A 19,232-nucleotide genomic window follows, 5' to 3' on the forward strand; every position below is an offset into this window, starting at 1 on the left:
CTTCAGCAAGGCTGCTGAAGGAGGAGTATCGACATAAGGATCAGCTAACTGGGGGAAGAACGTGTATATGTCAATACACACAAGCCGATATGTTGGAATAATATTAATTGATGGTCCATAGTAATATGTGACAATTTTAGTAGAGATAGTGATTATGTAACAATTTTGGTAGAGACAGATCAGCACACTGCTTAATGAATTAAACCTCATTGATTCCACCATCACTGATCATAAAAATTGGCATATTATACTTACTGTAATAGTTGTGTGTGATAATTAAGGTCAATGGAGTAAGGAAGATGGGTTGAATGTAAATCATTATAAAATGTTTGGAATTGTTTTATTGAATAATTCTGCTGTACTATCAATAGTATATTAAAAACAGTATGACAGATGTTTTTCCGAAATAGGTACACATAGAGGATAGTGGTGTGTCTCGATATATAGGTAGTAGTAGTAGTTGTAGAACTAGTAGTAGTAGTAGCAACTTTATTGATCTGTAGATCTCGTTTTATAACCATATAGGACATGTCAAAGTATTTACAAGTTTAGACCAATTTAAAACAAGCAAATTTTTATATACATACATTTACAGAATTCTAGTTAGAGACAATCATTAGTTTTACTCCTGGTATACAATACTTCTTTTACAATTAACTTATTCACTAATGTAATGCCACACTGTTCACTCATATCTCACTATCAGTCACTGCACGCACTATATACACATTGTTTGATAACACTTCACTCACTACACATACAAACACACACACACACACTGGTGACCTCTGGGCAATATTCTGTACCGAAACTTCCCATTTGCTATCCTAAAAAACTGAGTCAGCCTTCCTCTACAATGAGTGAGATGTTGAGCTCAGAAAGAGGAAGAGGTTTTAGTACTGTGCTATGCATAGCTCAGGGATACGTTTTTCATGAATAGGAAAAAAGGAAAGATAAAACATTGTGTGAAGGTGTAATGTGGAATGTTGGATATTTTATCACCACTGTTGTCATTTATTTGTATATCACTTTTTTATCAAACCCCTACACTCTTTTAGGTAAGTAATCTTCAATGTATAAAGTGTATTGCATAACAGGTAATTTTTGCAGCCTTTTTTAAATAAGTGTATTTCTGCAATTCATTTAATATCGTTTGGTAATTTAAAGTACAGTTATATTCGTTGGTAGAAAATGCTGTTTTGAGTTTTATGTTTATTTTTTCTTGGTAAGTGTTACTTGAGTCTAGCTTTTGTCGCATGGTCATGGACAGAGCTGTTTGTGCAGTAATTACAAATATTTTTTTGATGTGAACAACTAACTGGTAAATGTATTCACAGGCAGAAGTTAAAATTCCAATTGTTTTGAACAGATCTTTACAATGAGCTCGTTCTCAATTTTTGTTTATTACTCTTATGGCTGTTTCCTGTAGTTGTTGAGTGTACATTTCAATAGTACGTAACTAAAAGATACTGTATGTTACACTGATGATAGGATTCTAAGGGAATAACATGCTGATGGCATTGTTTGCAAGTACCTTTGAGTGTTCACACCATTTCAACTGAGAATCAATATTCATTCCTAGGAATTATGCATTTGTTACACAGTCTACAGAGATGCCATCTACATTTACTTTAACATTGTCATTTTCCTTATTCAAACTCAAATTCATGGTATTAGTTATCTTTATGTTCAATGTCACTTTAGTGCTTATTGACCAATCACAAATTTTCTTGCGAGTTTCATTTGCTATCTCTGCAAGGAGTTCACTAGTTTTCTCAGTGACTATAATATCGCTGTCATCAACGAAGGTAACTTTTCACCATTAGTAACATTACTTAGAAAGTCATTCATGTATATCAGAAATAGTATTTGTCCTAATATGCTATCTTGCAGGCACCAGTTAAAATCCCAAGTGTTTTGAAGAGATCTTTACAAAGAGCTCGTTTACAATTTTTTTTATTAATCTTATTGGTTCTGGTAAGTGTTTTAATACATTTTTAGATCAATTTTAAGCATGTGTTACCACTACTCTTTGTACCCTATCTGCTAGATATGATCAAAATCAATCATTACCTACCCCTCTTATTCCTAATGCTTCTAATTTATTTAATAAAATCTTGTGGTCGTTGTATCAAAGGCCTTGGGAAGATCCCAACATATGCTTGTGACACACTCATCCTTGTCAAGAGCATCAAGTGCAACTTTTATGAATTCTACTATGGCTGTCTCCACATTTTTGCCACTTTGGAAACCAAAATGTGATTTATTTAAAAGACTATTTATTCAGGTAATTCATTAATTTGGTTTCCATAATCGCTTCAATAACTGATGAGAATGCTGGCAGCAGGGAAATGGGCCGGTAGTTTTCTGTCTCTTAATTACCTTTCTTAATCAAAGGTACAACTCTTGCCATTTTTAACTGCTCTGGAAATGTACTACAATCCAATACCTAATTTCGGATTCCCTGCCTACCCATGGTGTAATCTAATTGAAACCTTCCTGTATCTGCCGGTCTTTTCCAAGTACACCGCCCTTTCTTGTGATTCTTGAGTGGATCATTCACTATTACTAGTTGAATTCTATTGCAGAACTCTGTTAGACTTCCTCCTCTATCATTTATCGCACCAAGCCAATGTCTTACCAGAACCCCTTTCTTCTGCTCCTTCCCCTACAACTGCATCCCAGTCGCTCATGACTATTAATTTTTCATTTCCCTTTATATACTGAATTATCCTTAAATATCCTCATGGATCTCTTCATCTTTGTCTACCGGCATCGGCATATATACTGGAACTATTGTTGTTGGTATTGCTTTGCTGTCGATTCTGATGAGAATAACCCTATCAGTGAGCTGTTCACTCTCTTCCCTACCTTCCTATTCATAAAGAATCCTGCTTCCGTTATGCTATTTTCTGCTGCTGTTGGTTTAGTCCTATGTACATCTGATCAGAAATTCCTAGCTTTGCTCCACTTAACTTTGTTGATCCTCATTATATCGAGAGTGAGCCTTAGCGTTTCCCTTTTCGGATTTTGTAGTTTCCCTACCACGTTCAAACTTCCGATTTTCTACACTCCGACAAGTAGAACATAACCCTTTCATTGGTTATTTGATATTTCATGGTGATCTCCTCCATTCCTGGAGATCCGAGTGGGAGGACTATTCCAGAATCTTTTACCAGTGGAGAGATTATTATGGCACATTATCATTACAAGCCACATGTCCTGTGGATACACATTATGTGCCTTTAATACAATTGTTTGGATTGCCTTTTGCATCTTCATGTCGTTGATCCTTGCTGATTCTTCCGCTTTTAGAGGCAGTTTCCTACCCCAAGGCCAGGAGAGTGCCCTGAAGCTTGTGTCCACTCTTCTGCCCTATTTGATGTGGACGTTTGTCGAATGAGGGCACTTTCTTATCCCGGAAGTCTTAGGTCGCTATTGCTGATTGTCTTTATTCAAAGTTATAAAGAAGACAGCGTCGAACCCAGGACCGATGACTTTTTATCAGGAATTAAAGTCTCAATCTCCAGACCACTTAGGGAGTCTAGAAAGTCTTGGTAGTACAGGCCCTTGAGGCAACAGTTTCTTGGCAATTCCGTCTGGTAAATCAGCGTCCTCGAGAAGAGCCCCAGTCGTATTCTTCATCTTCTTTGTGGGGTAAGAGTTGATCTTCCTGCAGGAGCTCTCACCTAGCAGGTTCTGTATCTTTTTAACGTAGTTCTTTTTGGAAAGAACAACAGTAGTATGCTTTTGTCAGCGGGTAAGTCAACAATCTCAGGGCACTCTCTCAGGCCCCCTCTCTCTGCTGGTAATGTTCAACTTCGTAGGCTAAGTTCTCGTTAGAGCACAACAGGTTTCACTTGTTCAGCTGCGCTGATGATGTATGCGACCAGTGTGGACTTAGAGGTGGGAGAACTGAAAACGCCTAACCAATCAATTCCATGTCAGTCACACTGATGTCTTTGTCAGAAAGGGAATTTTGGTGTTTCACATGCAGTGGCCTTCCTATGGGCAAGATCGGCTGTCACTCAAGGAAAACCATCAATCCAATCCAAGGTCCACGAATTAAAATCATTGACCTATTGTAAATGTAGTGTAAATAGTTCCTGGGAGTTGTACTTATAGATCCTACGGTTGAAATGCATTGCATCATGTACGACATCTGGCTTTCATAATCGCTTCTAATGATGTTTGAGAATGCTGGCAGTAGGGAAATGGGTTGGTAATTTTCTATGTCTTCTGCATTACCTTTCTTAAGTGAAGGCACAACTCTTGCCTGTTTTAACTGCTCTGGAACTGTCCCTGATGTCAAGAATTCATTTATTATATTTGTAAGGGACCTTGTATAATCTCTATGCATTGTTCCAGTACACACTGTGGTACTTCATCTAAGCCTACTGAGTTTTACTTTTTTAGTTTTGGAACAGATTTATTGACTTCATTTCCTGTGGTTGGAAGTAACATCACTGTATTTAGTGCAACATTATTTACAGGTGTTATATTTGTTGGGAAATGTTTGCAGTAATTTTCTCTGCAACACTTGCGAAATGCTCATTTACGTAGTTTGCTATGTGTTGTGGATCATTTATTTCCTTATTCCCCTCCCTTAGCAGTATGTTATTCTGTGTTTGTCTGCCTCTCTCCGTTTCCTTTTTTATAACACCGCAGAGTGTTTTGCTTGTATTCTCTGCATTATATTTTATTTTATCATTAAATGAGTTTTTTTTGCAGAAATCAGCACCATCCTATACATATTTTTGTATCTATGATAGAATTTTAAGAATTCTGGATCATTCCAATTCATTTTCATGCAACAGAAGTGTTTAAGAGTTCGGGAGGACTTCTTAATACGTGCTGCTATCCCCTCATTTTTGTGAGATGTTGATGCAGGCATGCATTTTTTTGGAAATGCAATTTCAAGGTTCAGTTTGAATAATGTGGAGAATTTAGAGAATTTCATATTCACTTTGATTTCCCTATACAGTTCATCACAGGTTCGCCTTTCTAGTTCTTTTGAAAAATCTTTTATTTTGATCTCTGATGATGCCATTTGTAGGCTTGTAGTTTAGGGAATGATTCGATGCCTGATTTTACTGTTGTTTTTTGACAGAGAAGATCTGTTAGAGCTATATCACAATTATACCTGTCCATATTTGTAGCCGCAAGGTCCTTTACTGAAACTTCCTGGCAGATTAAAACTGTGTGCCCGACCGAGACTCGAACTCGGGACCTTTGCCTTTCGTGGGCAAGTGCTCTACCATCTGAGCTACCGAAGCACGAATCACGCCCGGTACTCACAGCTTAGCTTCTGCCAGTATCTCGTCGCCTACCTTCCCAACTTTACAGAAGGTCCTTTACTGATGCAGTCATTGTAGTAACCCTTGTTGCAGTACTGACCAATAGGGAAATGCCAAAACTTTCAAGGATATTTATGAGGGTGCTGTAGGATTCATTTATGATACTAGTATTGATGTTAAAGTCCCCAGACAGAATTATGATAACTTTTGTACTTAAGACTTTACCTAGACACTGTTAATTTATTGAAAAAAGTGTCCACACTACCACTGGGAGATGTATATACGCAAGCAAAACATTTAATTTCTTAGTGATATCAAGCCCTGTTAATTCAACCGCTGATATTTAAAGTGTTTGTCTTCACTTACTGTAGTGAGGTCATATCTTGCTTTTCTGGTATAAATGCATGATACTCAATCCCTTAAAGTAGTTCTGTAGTAAGAGTTTGCCCATTCATGTTGGATTTCTGTGTCCCTACAGCAGTGCTCAGTAATACAAGCTACAGTGCAGTTCAAAAATTGGAGCTCAACTTCTAATAGCTGTATTTATTTTATTATTTTTTTGATTGCGTGTTTTGATGGAGGATTGTCAAGTCTGCGAATTTCTCCATGTTAATCTTTCCAATTATTTGTTTTCTTTGTGATATCTGGTATGTGTGTACGTTGGTGCCAGGCTATCTTGTCCAGGTCACCTCCTAAGCCATGTGCCCCATTCTCGTCTGAACTATTTCCTGCCCCACCCACTATCACGACATGGTCCTCTTTTGCAAAGTCCTTACATAAAGACTGTAGGTCCTGTATCACGTGACTTAGCCCTGCATTTGGCTTGAAGATACTGGTGGCCTGGTAAGCAGCCCCTAAACTTTCCTGTAACTGAGGGCCTACGTCTCGCCCAAGGCTACTACCTAGCAGCAGCACTTTTTCTTCCTAATACTTTGTACTTTCCTCGGCTTCTTCGCTTCGGTGGAAGTGTGCTGCACATTTCCTACTCCTCGTTCTACCTGCAGGTCTTTTCCACTTAACTCCGGCAGTGGTAGATACCTGTTTTTGGTGTTGATGATAAAACTGTCAGATCGCGTTCTATTTCTTCCTATCCTCCTACCAGCTGCCAGTTCCCAGCCACCATCCTCCCCTACCTCCCTTGAACATCATTAGTTCCTTCTTGCTTCCTTCAACTTTGCCTGTAGGGCACAGATTTTCCTTTCCCGTTCCTCAATCAAAATGTTCCTACTGCGTACAATGAAGTTCCAGGAGAGATTCTCTCCTGTTCTCCCAACTTTCTCCCCACTCCATACCCCCCCCCCCCAAGAGAAAATGTTTCCTACTACACTGGCTACAAATCCCTCCAATCACTAGCATATAACAGCTCCCACATTTCTGAGTCATGGTCAGTTTCGAAAGAATAATTAAGTTAAAAGAATGTTTTAAATTTGTCAAGGACTCGATATTGGCTTTGTGTAAACAAAAAACGATACAAAGGTCTTATGTGCGGTGGTTGTTGTTTTGTACTGCTATACAAATACAGTGACAGAAGAATGAATTTGTAATTACCTTGATTTTAGAGAATTTACGTTATCAGGCGTGTTTTGTTAAGTTTTTAAACGTTTATAACTCGGAAAATTTATACCTAGATCGCGTTAATGCAACTAGTAAACAATACGAAATTATTTATTAGTTAAATACGATTACAAACGTTTAATTACACTTTCATTGCGACGACAGACACTAATGAAACTAGTATCTGTCTTTTTAATGGAATTTTGGACTATCAAGAAAACTTGAAGAGAATATTTTGTGTCTAGGTCAGACAAAATGTCGGGTTATGTCGTGATCAGGACCTCAGCTAAGGAACAAGTATTTCCAAGAACAAACTCTTCTGGGACACTAATATTCAGTTGTGTGACAGGAACGGACACTACAGCAAGTGCACAAAACAAGGAAAAATTTAATGCTTCACAATAAAGGATGGCAGCCAAAAACATTTGCAGGATAGAATTTTTTTATTAAAATTCTTGGCCAAGGTTTCGGTACATATAAATATACCTTCATCAGAAGTAAACTTCTAAAATTACATCATGCACTGGAGAATAATGAAACAATTATGCCAAAAGGCGTCGTCAGTAATTAAAATATCATCTCCATTTGTACAACATGTGTAATGGGCACAGGATCAAAGCGAACAGTTTAACAATGTTACTTCGCCTATCAACTGTTGAGACACGAGTGTGAAGGCACAATCTACCTTAGTGCCTTCACACTCGTGTCTCAACAGTTGATAGGCGAAGTAACATTGTTAAACTGTTCGCTTTGATCCTGTGCCCATTACACATGTTGTACAAATGGAGATGATATTTTAATTACTGACGACGCCTTTTGGCATAATTGTTTCATTATTCTCCAGTGCATGATGTAATTTTAGAAGTTTACTTCTGATGAAGGTATATTTATATGTACCGAAACCTTGGTCAAGAATTTTAATAAAAAAATTCTATCCTGCAACTGTTTTTGGCTGCCATCCTTTATTGTGAAGAATTTTAACAGTTGCTGCTGCAGCCATGTTTAAAATCTTGAAAATTTGATACTATTCCCTCTTAAATAAGTTCTTTTAGCGGACGAAGAAAATATCTGTGATCTCACTCGGCGGCCATTGTATGATATGTTGGGGATATTTCTCTTCAGATTTGTTTCTGTCAGGAACAGCGTACTTCGATAGTACTGATGATATTCATGATAGGAAAAGCGCAGCAATAGTCGTGAATTAGTGACGTCTATTGCAGATCGATGTCAGTTACTTTGTAGCTACGAGGGCAGGTCAATAAGTAATGCAACACATTTTTTTTCTCGGCCAATTGTGGTTGAAAAAACCGGAAATTTCTTGTGGAATATTTTCAAACATTCCCGCTTCGTCTCGTATAATTTCATTGACTTCCGACAGGTGGCAGCGCTGTACGGAGCTGTTAAAATGGCGTCTGTAACGGATGTGCGTTGCAAACAACGGGCAGTGATCGAGTTTCTTTTGGCGGAAAACCAGGACATCTCAGATATTCATAGGCGCTTGCAGAATGTCTACGGTGATCTGGCAGTGGACAAAAGCACGGTCAGTCGTTGGGCAAAGCATGTGTCATCATCGCCGCAAGGTCAAGCAAGACTGTCTGTTCTCCCGCGTACGGGCCGGCCGTGCACAGCTGTGACTCCTGCAATGGCGGAGCGTGCGAACACACTCGTTCGAGATGATCGACGGATCACCATCAAACAACTCAGAGCTCAACTTGACATCTCTGTTGGTAGTGCTGTCACAATTGTTCACCAGCTGGGATATTCAAAGGTTTTTTCCCACTGGGTCCCTCGTTGTCTAACCGAACACCATAAAGAGCATAGGAGAACCATCTGTGCGGAATTGCTTGCTCGTCATGTGGCTGAGGGTGACAATTTCTTGTCAAAGATTGTTATAGGCGATGAAACATGGGTTCATCACTTCGAACCTGAAACAAAACGGCAATCAATGGAGTGGCGCCACACCCACTCCCCTACCAAGAAAAAGTTTAAAGCCATACCCTCAGCCGGTAAAGTCATGGTTACAGCCTTCTGGGACGCTGAAGGGGTTATTCTGTTCGATGTCCTTCCCCACGGTCAAACGATCAACTCTGAAGTGTATTGTGCTACTCTTCAGAAATTTAAGAAACGACTTCAGCGTGTTCGTAGGCACAAAAATCTGAACGAACTTCTCCTTCTTCATGACAACGCAAGACCTCACACAAGTCTTCGCAACCGAGAGGAGCTCACAAAACTTCAGTGGACTGTTCTTCCTCATGCACCCTACAGCCCCGATCTCGCACCGTCGTATTTCCATATGTTTGGCCCAATGAAGGACGCAATCCGTGGAAAGCACTACGCGGATGATGAAGAAGTTATTGATGCAGTACGACGTTGGCTCCGACATCGACCAATGGAATGGTACCATGCAGGCATACAGGCGCTCATTTCAAGGTGGCGTAAGGCCGTAGCACTGAATGGAGATTACGTTGAAAAATAGTGTTGTGTAGCTAAAAGATTGGGGAATAACCTGGTGTATTTCAATGCAGAATAAAACAACCCCTGTTTCAGAAAAAAAATTGTGTTGCATTACTTATTGAACTGCCCTCGTATATTCTGTGCTACATGAGTACAAGACTACAGTGAGAATCCGGTATTCAAGTGTATATATATATATATACATCACAGAGTAAATTTACTTACAAGTCGTAATGATGCATCTTATATCATTTTACAAGCTGCTATAATTGTGCTAAGATTTCGTTTATATTTTTTTGTCCGGTTCCCGTTATGTTTTTTGTTTCCATACAAAACTGAAGATGGCTACACAGTAGTTGAAATCGATCTGCAACAACACAATACAAATTGCAACCGGTGCTCCCCATCCTCAACCTACTACAACTCTGTTGCCTCTGACTGGATGGATTATTTCTATTTTCTTTAACGCATAACTGATCTTCAGTCTGACTGTCCTATCACATTTTATTATGTTCTATTCCTTTTCATTAGGTTCTTCATTCAGTCACATCATAAGGATTTTTATCTGTAAGTACTTAACATTTGTGGAGTATGTATATACATACTCTCTCTGAAAATGGTCCTCAAATTTAAGTGAAATTTAGATGCAGAATCTATATGAAGACATTTAGCACATGTAAGGTAGAATATTTTCTTTGGTTGTTAATAGTCACACAATGGGTTAAGAAATACAGTTTCCATTGATTCTAGCATTTATTATTTTATCAAACTACGTTCACAAATGTGAATATTCAACTAATTTTATCCTACGTGTACCCATGAAGGTTAAAATAATATTTCAGTTAATTAAGTCTCAGTGCCCCTTCAGAATAATATTCACTCGTTTTTATCACAGAAGTTTGTTTATAGGGCTATACATAGTTAATGCTCATAGAGAGTGGAATACATTCTCCGACTGTATTATTTCAAATGTAAGTCGTTTGTTAACAATATGTTGATGCTGTTGTTGTTGTGGTCTTCAATCCAGAGACTGTTTTGATGCAGTTCTCCATACTACTCTCTCCTGTGTAAGCTTCTTCGGCTTCAAGTAACTACTGCAGCCAACATCCTCCTGAATCTGCTTAGTCTATTCATCTATTGGTCTCCGTCTACGATTTTTACCCTCCACGCTGCCCTCCAATAATAAACTGGTGATCCCTTAATGCATCAGACCATGTTCTATCAACCGACCCCTTGTTCTAGTCAAGTTGTGCCACAAATTTCTCTTTATTTCTATTCTTTACCTCCTCATTAGTTACGTGGTCTACCCATCCAATCTTCAGCATTCTTCTGTAGCACCACATATTGAAAGCTTCTATTCTCTTCTAGTCTAAACTATTTATCGTCTACGTTTCACATCCATACACTCCATATAAAACTTTTAGGAAGGATTTCCTAACACCTGAATCTATATTCGATGTTAAAAAATTTCTGTTTTTCGGAAACGCTTTAATTGCAATTGCCAGTCTACATTTTATATCTTCTGTGCTTCGACAATCATCAGTTTGCTCCCAAATAGCAAAACTCATCTACTACTTTAAATGTCTCATTTCCTAATCTAATTCCCTCAGCGTCACCTAATTTAATTACACTACGTTCTATTATCATCATTTTGCTTTTGTTGATGTTTATCTCATAGCCTCCTTTCGAGACACTGTCCATTCTGTTCAACTGCTCTTCCAGGTCCTTTGCTGTCTCTGACAGAATTACAATTTCATCAGCAAATCTCAAGTTTTTATTTCGTCTCCATGTATTTTAATTCCTACCCCCAATTTTTCTTTTGTTTCCCTTACTGCTTGGTCAGTACTCAGATTAAATAACATCGAGGGTATGCTACATCCCTGTCTCACTCCCTTCTCAACCGCTGCTTCCCTTTCATGCCCCTCGACTCTAATAACTGCCATCTGATTTCTGTACAAATTGTAAATAGCCTTACGCTCCCTGTATTTTACACCTGACACTTTCAGCATTTGAAAGAGAGTATTCCAGTCAATATTGTCAAAAGCTTTCTCTAAGTCTACAAATCCTGGAAACGTAGGTTTGCTTTTTCTTAAAATGTTGTCTAAGGTAATTGGTAGGGACAGTATTGCCTGTCGTGTTCCAACATTTCTATGGAATCTGATCCGATGTTCCCAAAAGTCGTCTTCTACCAGTGTTTCCATTCGTCTGCAAAGAATTCGTGTCTGTATTTTACAGCCGTGACTAAAAAATCTAGTAGTTCGGTAATTTTCACACCTGTTAGTACTGCTTTCTTTGCGATTGGAGTTATTATATTCCTCTGAAAGTCTGAGGTTATTTCGCCAATCTCATACACCTTGCTCACCAGATGGTAGAGTTTTTACAGGGGTGGCTCTCCAAAGGCTATCAGTAGTTCTAATGGAATGTTGTCTACTCCTGTGGCCTTGTTTCGACTTAGGTCTTCCAGTGCCTTGTCAAATTCTTCATGTAGTATCACGTTTCTCATTTCATCTTAGATTATGTCCTCTTCCATTTCCGTAATATTGATCTCAAGCACATCGCCGATGTACACTTCTCCCACCTTTCTGCTTTCAGCTCTTTGCTTAGGGCTGGTTTTCCATCTGAACTCTTGATATTCATACACATGGATCTCTTCTCTTCAAAGGTCTCTCTCATATTCCTGTAGGCGGCATCTGTCTTACCTCTAGTGCTATATGCCGCTTCATCCTTACGTTTGCCCTCTAACCGTCCCTGCTTAGTCATTTTGTACTTCCTGTCGATCTCGTTTTTGAGCCATTTGTATTCCCTTTTGCCAGCATTTACTGCATTTTTTACAGTTACTTCTTTCATCAATTAAATTAAATGTCTCTTCAGTTACCCAAGGATTTATACTAGCCCTCGTGTTTTTATCTAGTTGATCCTCTGCTGCCTTCGCTATTTCATCTCTAAAAGCTACACATTCTTATTCTACTGTGTTTCTTTCCCCCATTCTTGTCAATCGTTTCCTACTGCTACAACCTGTGTTTCTTTCAGTTTATTCAGGTCCTTCCTTTTTGAAGTAGAGTCCACACTGCCCCTGGAAAATGTTTTACAATTTAAAACCTGGTTCCCAAATCTCTGTCTTACCATTATATTAATCTACCCGAAATCTTCCAGTGTCTCCACGCCTCTTTCACATATACAACCTTCTTTCATGATTCTTAACCCAAGTGTCAGCTATGATTTATTTTTAGTCTGAGCAAAATTCTACCAGGTAGCTTCCTCCTTTCATTCCTTACACCCATTCCATATGCCCTTACTACTTTCCCTTCTGTTTCTTTTCGTACTATCGGATTCCAGTCCCAAATGACTATTAAAATTTCGTCTCCCTGCACTATCTGAAATATTTCCTTCACCTCATCACACATTTCTTCTACCTCTTCACTATCTTCGAAGCTAGTTGGCATATATACCTGTACTACTGTAGTAGGCGTGGGCTGCGTGTCTATCTTGGCTACAATAATGCCTTCACTATGCTGTTGATGGTAACTTACACCCGCTCCTATTTTTAATTCATTATTAAAGCTACTACAGCATTACCCCTATTTGATTTTGTATTTATAATCGTGTATTCACCTGACGTCAAGTCTTATTCCTCCTGCCACCGAACTTCACTAATTCCCACTATATCTAATTGTAATCTATCCATTTTCCTTTCTAAATTTTCTAACCTACCTGCCCGTTTAAGGGAACTGAAATTCCACACTCCAGTCCGTAGAACGCCAGTTTTGTTTCTCCTGATAACATCCTCCTGAGTAGACCCCGCTCATAGATCCGAATGGGGGACTATTTCTTCTCCGGAATATTTTACCCAAGAGTATGCCATCATCATTCAACTATACAGTGAAGCTGCATTCCCTCGTAAAGAATTACGGCTGTAGAGTCCCCTTGCTTTCAATCGTTCGCAGTACCAGTACAGCATGGCAGTTAACAATATATAATACTAAAAAGCGTAAGCTGACGTATATTGTTGTGGTCTAACAAATTTACTTGAGATGGCTGAATAAAGTGAAGACGCCGCCATGCATAATTCATAGCCTCGTGGTATTAGGTCAGACCGGAACCAGCTATTATAATGAGTATACTTTGAGGTATTTTTATGTCTGGTTCCTTCACATCTACACATACACCGTATTGGGTGTTTTTATCTGAATCTAACACTCTTCAGAGAAACATGTCACAAAATAACAACCTGATGATGCTATTTTGTCGAAAGTTGATCGTAACAGCAGCGAAATTGATGCCTTAGCTGAAGACCTGAGCAAATTACACAACATCAAATTTACAGTGGAGCATGAAATAAATAATAGCATCAATTTTCTAGATCTCAAAATATCAAACATACATAACAAACACCATTTTGGTATCTTTCGAAAACCAACAACCACAGATGTTACCATCAGTAACACATCCTGCCACCCGAACCAACATAAGATGGCTAATTTCCGGTCAATGCTACATCGTATGCATGAAGTCCCCATCACCCCCACTGAACAGCACAAAGAAATCAGCATAATCAAATCAATTGCCCAAAATAATGGCCATGATGCTTTAATCATAGACACACTCTCTCAAAAAACTAAAGTAAAAATTGCTAGCAATAAGTCTTTGCAACAAGCAACAGCCACAATAACTATGAAAGACAAAAACTCAGTAAAATATGTAGCCCTACCATATACAGGCCCACTTTCATATAAAATTTCCAACTTATTCAAGAAGAAGAACGTCAAAATCCGTTTCTCTACCAATAACAAACTCCAACAAAGACTCATACACTCACTCCCACACAATTGCATACCCCACAAAAGATCTGAAATTTATAAACTCAAGTGTAACAACTGTCCTAAACTCTACATTGGCCAAACAGGTAGAGCTTCTGAAACAAGATTCAAGGAACACCTTGATGCCCTACGTCTGAAATACCTAAGCAAATCTGCTTTTGCCACCCGTCTTACAGAAAACAATCATACAGTTGAGAATATAGAAAAGAATCTGCAGATATTACACCTCAAAGGCAACCTTTCACATTGAATCTCCTAGAGGAGATTGAGATTCATACACATAAAAATAGGTTCCCTGATCTCATTTTGAATGAACAGACAGAGTCAGTTAACACCCCCTTCCTAAATAACTTTGAAGAAGCTTTCACTTTTTTAAAATAACTTAAGCCTAATATTCCATCAAAAACATTTAGTATACAGGCCCCAAAAACTGCTTATATGTCACTGAAAAAAATTGCATAATGAAAACTTGTGCATTGCATTTTATGTCATATATTAGAATTTATCTCCTACTATTGTAACAACTAATTAGTAACACACAGTAATTCTGTACTACGTATAATGTTTGTAATCTTATATGCATATAATTTTATTTATTCCGTTTCAGATTAATTTCATACAATAGCAAAGAGATATTTTACTATACCCATATCGACTATACAGCATCTGTAAGTTAACATCGTTATGATTGTAAGCTCTTTGCAAATGTTGTTATCGTTTGTAATGTGAAGCTGGGCCACGTTTTGTAAACGTTATTCGTGTGTGCTGCGTGTGTAATTAAGATGATGAGGTTGAGAGTGACGTCCATTGACTGGAATAGCACTCACATAGGGCATATTGAAAAGTGTATTAAGCTTGCGTTCGAAAATATAAACGCACGAATATTTTGTCAGGCAGAACTACACAGCTCGTAAGTACACTAACCTGCAAGTTTACTAATGTTTATAAAAACCATCTCATGAGCAATTAGATCTTGTAAAAGAAGTAAATTTTTCGTAAAAATACCGTTACCGATATGACAACAAAATTATTTCTTCCTTTCCCAGTGCAGCAAACGAATAACACAAACAAAACTAGGTCCAACTAAGAATGCTTGTAATCTGCCATCTGAAGATGGATTTGTAAAGAAAAATCCGAAACCGGTCATGGTCTGAAGATAATAAACCTTTTAAACCATACATGTGGCTGGTAGCTGTTCTTTATATAAATTATAAACCTGATGATATTTTCTGCACAGTTCTGAGTGAACCACTGTGTGGAATACTTCTGTCAGTACAGGCTAACCGATTTGCTTCCACTTGTCCTCACCTCAAGCCTGGCCTGCTGCTCAGAAGAAGTAAGCGTATATATATATGTATATGGCACAGCACGGCAAGAGCAAGGAATTGATGCCTATGCAAGCCATTAATGCTTATGCTTATAACTTTCATTTTCCTGCCACACAGGTAACAGGAAAAATAAATAACACTACACATGAATCTCAACATTTCCTTCTCTGTGGCTAAATAATTTGTGTATAATGTCACGCAGAAGAGGGTGTAAGCCACTACTACCACTACACCACGGTGCTACTCAGCTTCTTCTGCGACAATATATATATATATATATATATACATATATAAGGGTGGGGAAAGAATAGCAAGCCATTAATGCACTTAGGCTGTACTGACAGGAATAGTCCTCTTAGCGGTTGATTCACGACTGTGCAGATAACATCAGGTTGTAAAGTATACATTCTTTTATGGAAACATTTGTTTCGAGTGTAGGCTTATAATCGACTGAGAGGACATGTTCTCAGTCATAAAGGAACTGTCAGTTCGGTAACAGAAAAAAAAGTACAGGGTAAAAGATGTAAATAAGTGAGGAGGTTCAGTGTCCTATCAGCAAGCAGACCCTTGCAGATGGACCATAACGTCGAATATGGAAATGAACTATTCCAACAGTTGTCTTAAGCGGTTTAGGGAAATCATGGAAACCAAAATCTGGATCACCAGATGGGATATTAGAACATCGTTCTGTCGAATGCAGTGAAGACAGCTTATAACCACTGCGCCGTCTCGTTCAGTGTAAAAGGTAAAGAGTACGTTGAAATCTGAGCTACAATAAGCAGGCTCAGCTGGATGTGTCAACTGAAATATGATCATTAACATTAATTTACACTTTTCACTACTCGTTTCGAAGAATTACAGTTGCAACATCATATCGATTTTTGTTCAGTAGAGGAGGTGACGCTATGTTGTAGACATTGCTTTTGGTAACCTGTGACACTGTCCCTCACCAATCACAGACTGCTTTCCCGTTTTTATTTACATCACATGCATAAATATGAGTAACTACAGTACTAGACGAGCTTCAGTTCCACAAACTTCATGCTTACGTTTGATTTCAGATGACAGAAATGTGAGAGGTTGTTGCAGTGTAAGAGTGCTGACGTATACAGTAAAAGAGACGTTTGGCTGAAATATGCTTTCAGCGTCTGAAACAGCTTAAAATACTCACATCCATTATCTCTGAGTAGAAATGGGCAGCAGCGTTTCCCGCGGGCAGAGTGAGAGGCAGGTGCACGCAGGACACCAGAGTCGTGTGTGTGTGTGGGGTTGGCGGGGTGGGGGAGGGCTCTTCCGCGTCAGGACGTTGGCCTCCGTCTCCATTTCATCAACGCGATGCACGCATCGATATCTATGCAAATAATCCAACTTTTCGTGGAGGAGTCTGAGGCCCGGAACCCGGAAGCAAACTTCGGACGAAGAGTAAAAACACCTCTCCCTCGCTCGAGGTGGAGGCGATGTTGGCCGATATATCGCAATATCGGGAGCGCGCTCGAGGCGATGCGTGTGGACCGGGGTGGCCGCCACCGTCCAAACGCACGCACTCTCTCCCACCATCACGGTCGCCGTCTTTTACGGCAGCGTGCGGGAGGCGCCGCAGGAATGCCCACCCGGCGTTGCGGCTTTGAAAAATTGCGACTTCCGCGTCAGGGCAGCCCACGCGACGCCACACCACGATGGCACGCTGGCAGGAGGCGCCTCGGCCAGAATTCGACGTCACCTACTGCCTCAGACACACGTCGAATTAACTCCCGCAAACGAGACGCTGCTTTCTAATACCCACGTTCCCGTAGGGATCTCTTCAGTTTGTCAGATGAAAATAATTTTGTTAGAAAATGAAACACACCTACAGCCGACCTTATGTTGTCATTTATTATGTAGCTACCAGTTTCGGCGCTTCAGTGCACCATCTTCACGTGCATAGTTGATGGTAGAGGAAATATCACCATCTACATATACGATGCATTAGTTGCCAACAACTGGTACACGCAGACTACAGTATCTATAACCGTGTGGTCGTCCCTCCAACCATCAATTTTGTAAGAAAATGAAAGATAGCTACAGCCGTCCGTATGTTGTCATCTGTTGTATAGCTACCATTTTCGGTGCTTCAGTGAACAATCTTCATGCCTTAATTGATGGCGAAGGGGATATCACCATCAGTGGCCAACAACTGGTATCCGGAGACTACAGTATATATAACCATGATGTCATCTCTCCAACCAACAACTGTCAATTAACACTCTCCATTCCCACAAAGAACCTCATTGTTTGCTGAACGAACAAACTGAGTCGAAGAGCAAACTATTCATTGTCTTTTTCGAAATTTCTTAAGCACTTAGAACATAGTTTGTGCCATGAATGTTATAATTACCTAGACACTGAAATCAATACATATCACTATCTTTTTTTAGTTAGTTGACGGTTGATAGAAGAAGAAGCGACATCACGGTACAGACAATCTGCGTACACAAGTTTTGGCCACCGATGCATCGTATATATGGATCGTGCTATCCCCTTCAGCATCAAATATGGCCTGAAGGTGGTGCATTGAAGTGCCAAATCGGGTAGCTACACAATAAATGACAACATAAGTACGGTTTTAGCAGTGTTTCAGTTTCTTACAGTAGTAAACGGCTGTAGTTTCCCCAGAAATCCTGGTACAAGGATGGGTATACAGAAGAAAATAATTTTGTTCCGGCCATGGTATTTACCTCGGCGGAAGAGAAAGAAAGAGACCACCAAGACAGGAACCTAGCCGGTTGATACAGTTTATAGCACACTGGACTCGCTTTCAAGAGTACGACGGCTCAAATTCGCTTTCGGATATTCACTTTCAGATTTTCTCGTATTTTCCGCCAGACTTACTTCGAATATGACCGAAAGTTGTGCGGTCGAAATACACTACTGGTCATTAAAATTTCTACACCACGAAGATGACGTGCTAGAGACGCGAAATTTAATCGACAGGAAGAAGATGCTGTGATATGCAAATGATTAGCTTTTCAGAGGATTCACACAAGGTTGGCGCCGGTGGCGACTCCTACAACGTGCTGACATGAGGAAGGTTTCCAACCGATTTCTCATACACAAACAGCAGTTGACCGGCGTTGCCTGCTGAAACGTTGTTGTGAAGCCTCGTGCAAGGAGAAGAAATGCGTACCATCACGTTTCCGACTTCGATAAAGGGCGGATTGTAGCCTATCGAGATTGCAGTTTATCGTATCGCGACATTGCTGCTCGCGTTGGTCGTGTTCCAATGACTGTTAGCAGAATAGGGAATCGGTGGGTTCAGTAGGGTAATACGGAACGCCATGCTGGATCCCAACGGCCTCTTATCAGTAGCAGTCGAGATGACATGGCTGTAACGGATCGTGCAGTCACGTCTCGATCTCTGTGTCAACAGATGGGGAAGTTTGCAAGACAACAACCATCTGCACGAACAGTTCGATGACGTTTGCAGTAGTATGGACTATCAGCTCGGAGACCATGGCTGCGGTTACCCTTGACGATGTATCACAGACAGAAGCTCCTGCGATGGTGCACTCAGCGACAAACCTGGGTGCACGAATGGCAAAACGTCATTTTTTCGGATGAATCCAGCATCATGATGGTCGCATCCGTTTTCGGTGACGTCGCTGTGAACTCTCATTGGAAGCGTGTATTCATCAGCACCATACTGGCGTATCACCCGGCTTCATGTAAGGGGGGCCATTGGTTACACATCTCGGTCGCCTCTTGTTGGCATTGACTGCATTTTGAACAGTGGACGTTACATTTCA

This window comes from Schistocerca americana, chromosome 7 (assembly GCF_021461395.2).
Source record: "Schistocerca americana isolate TAMUIC-IGC-003095 chromosome 7, iqSchAmer2.1, whole genome shotgun sequence".
Classification (NCBI taxonomy): Eukaryota; Metazoa; Arthropoda; class Insecta; order Orthoptera; family Acrididae; genus Schistocerca; species Schistocerca americana.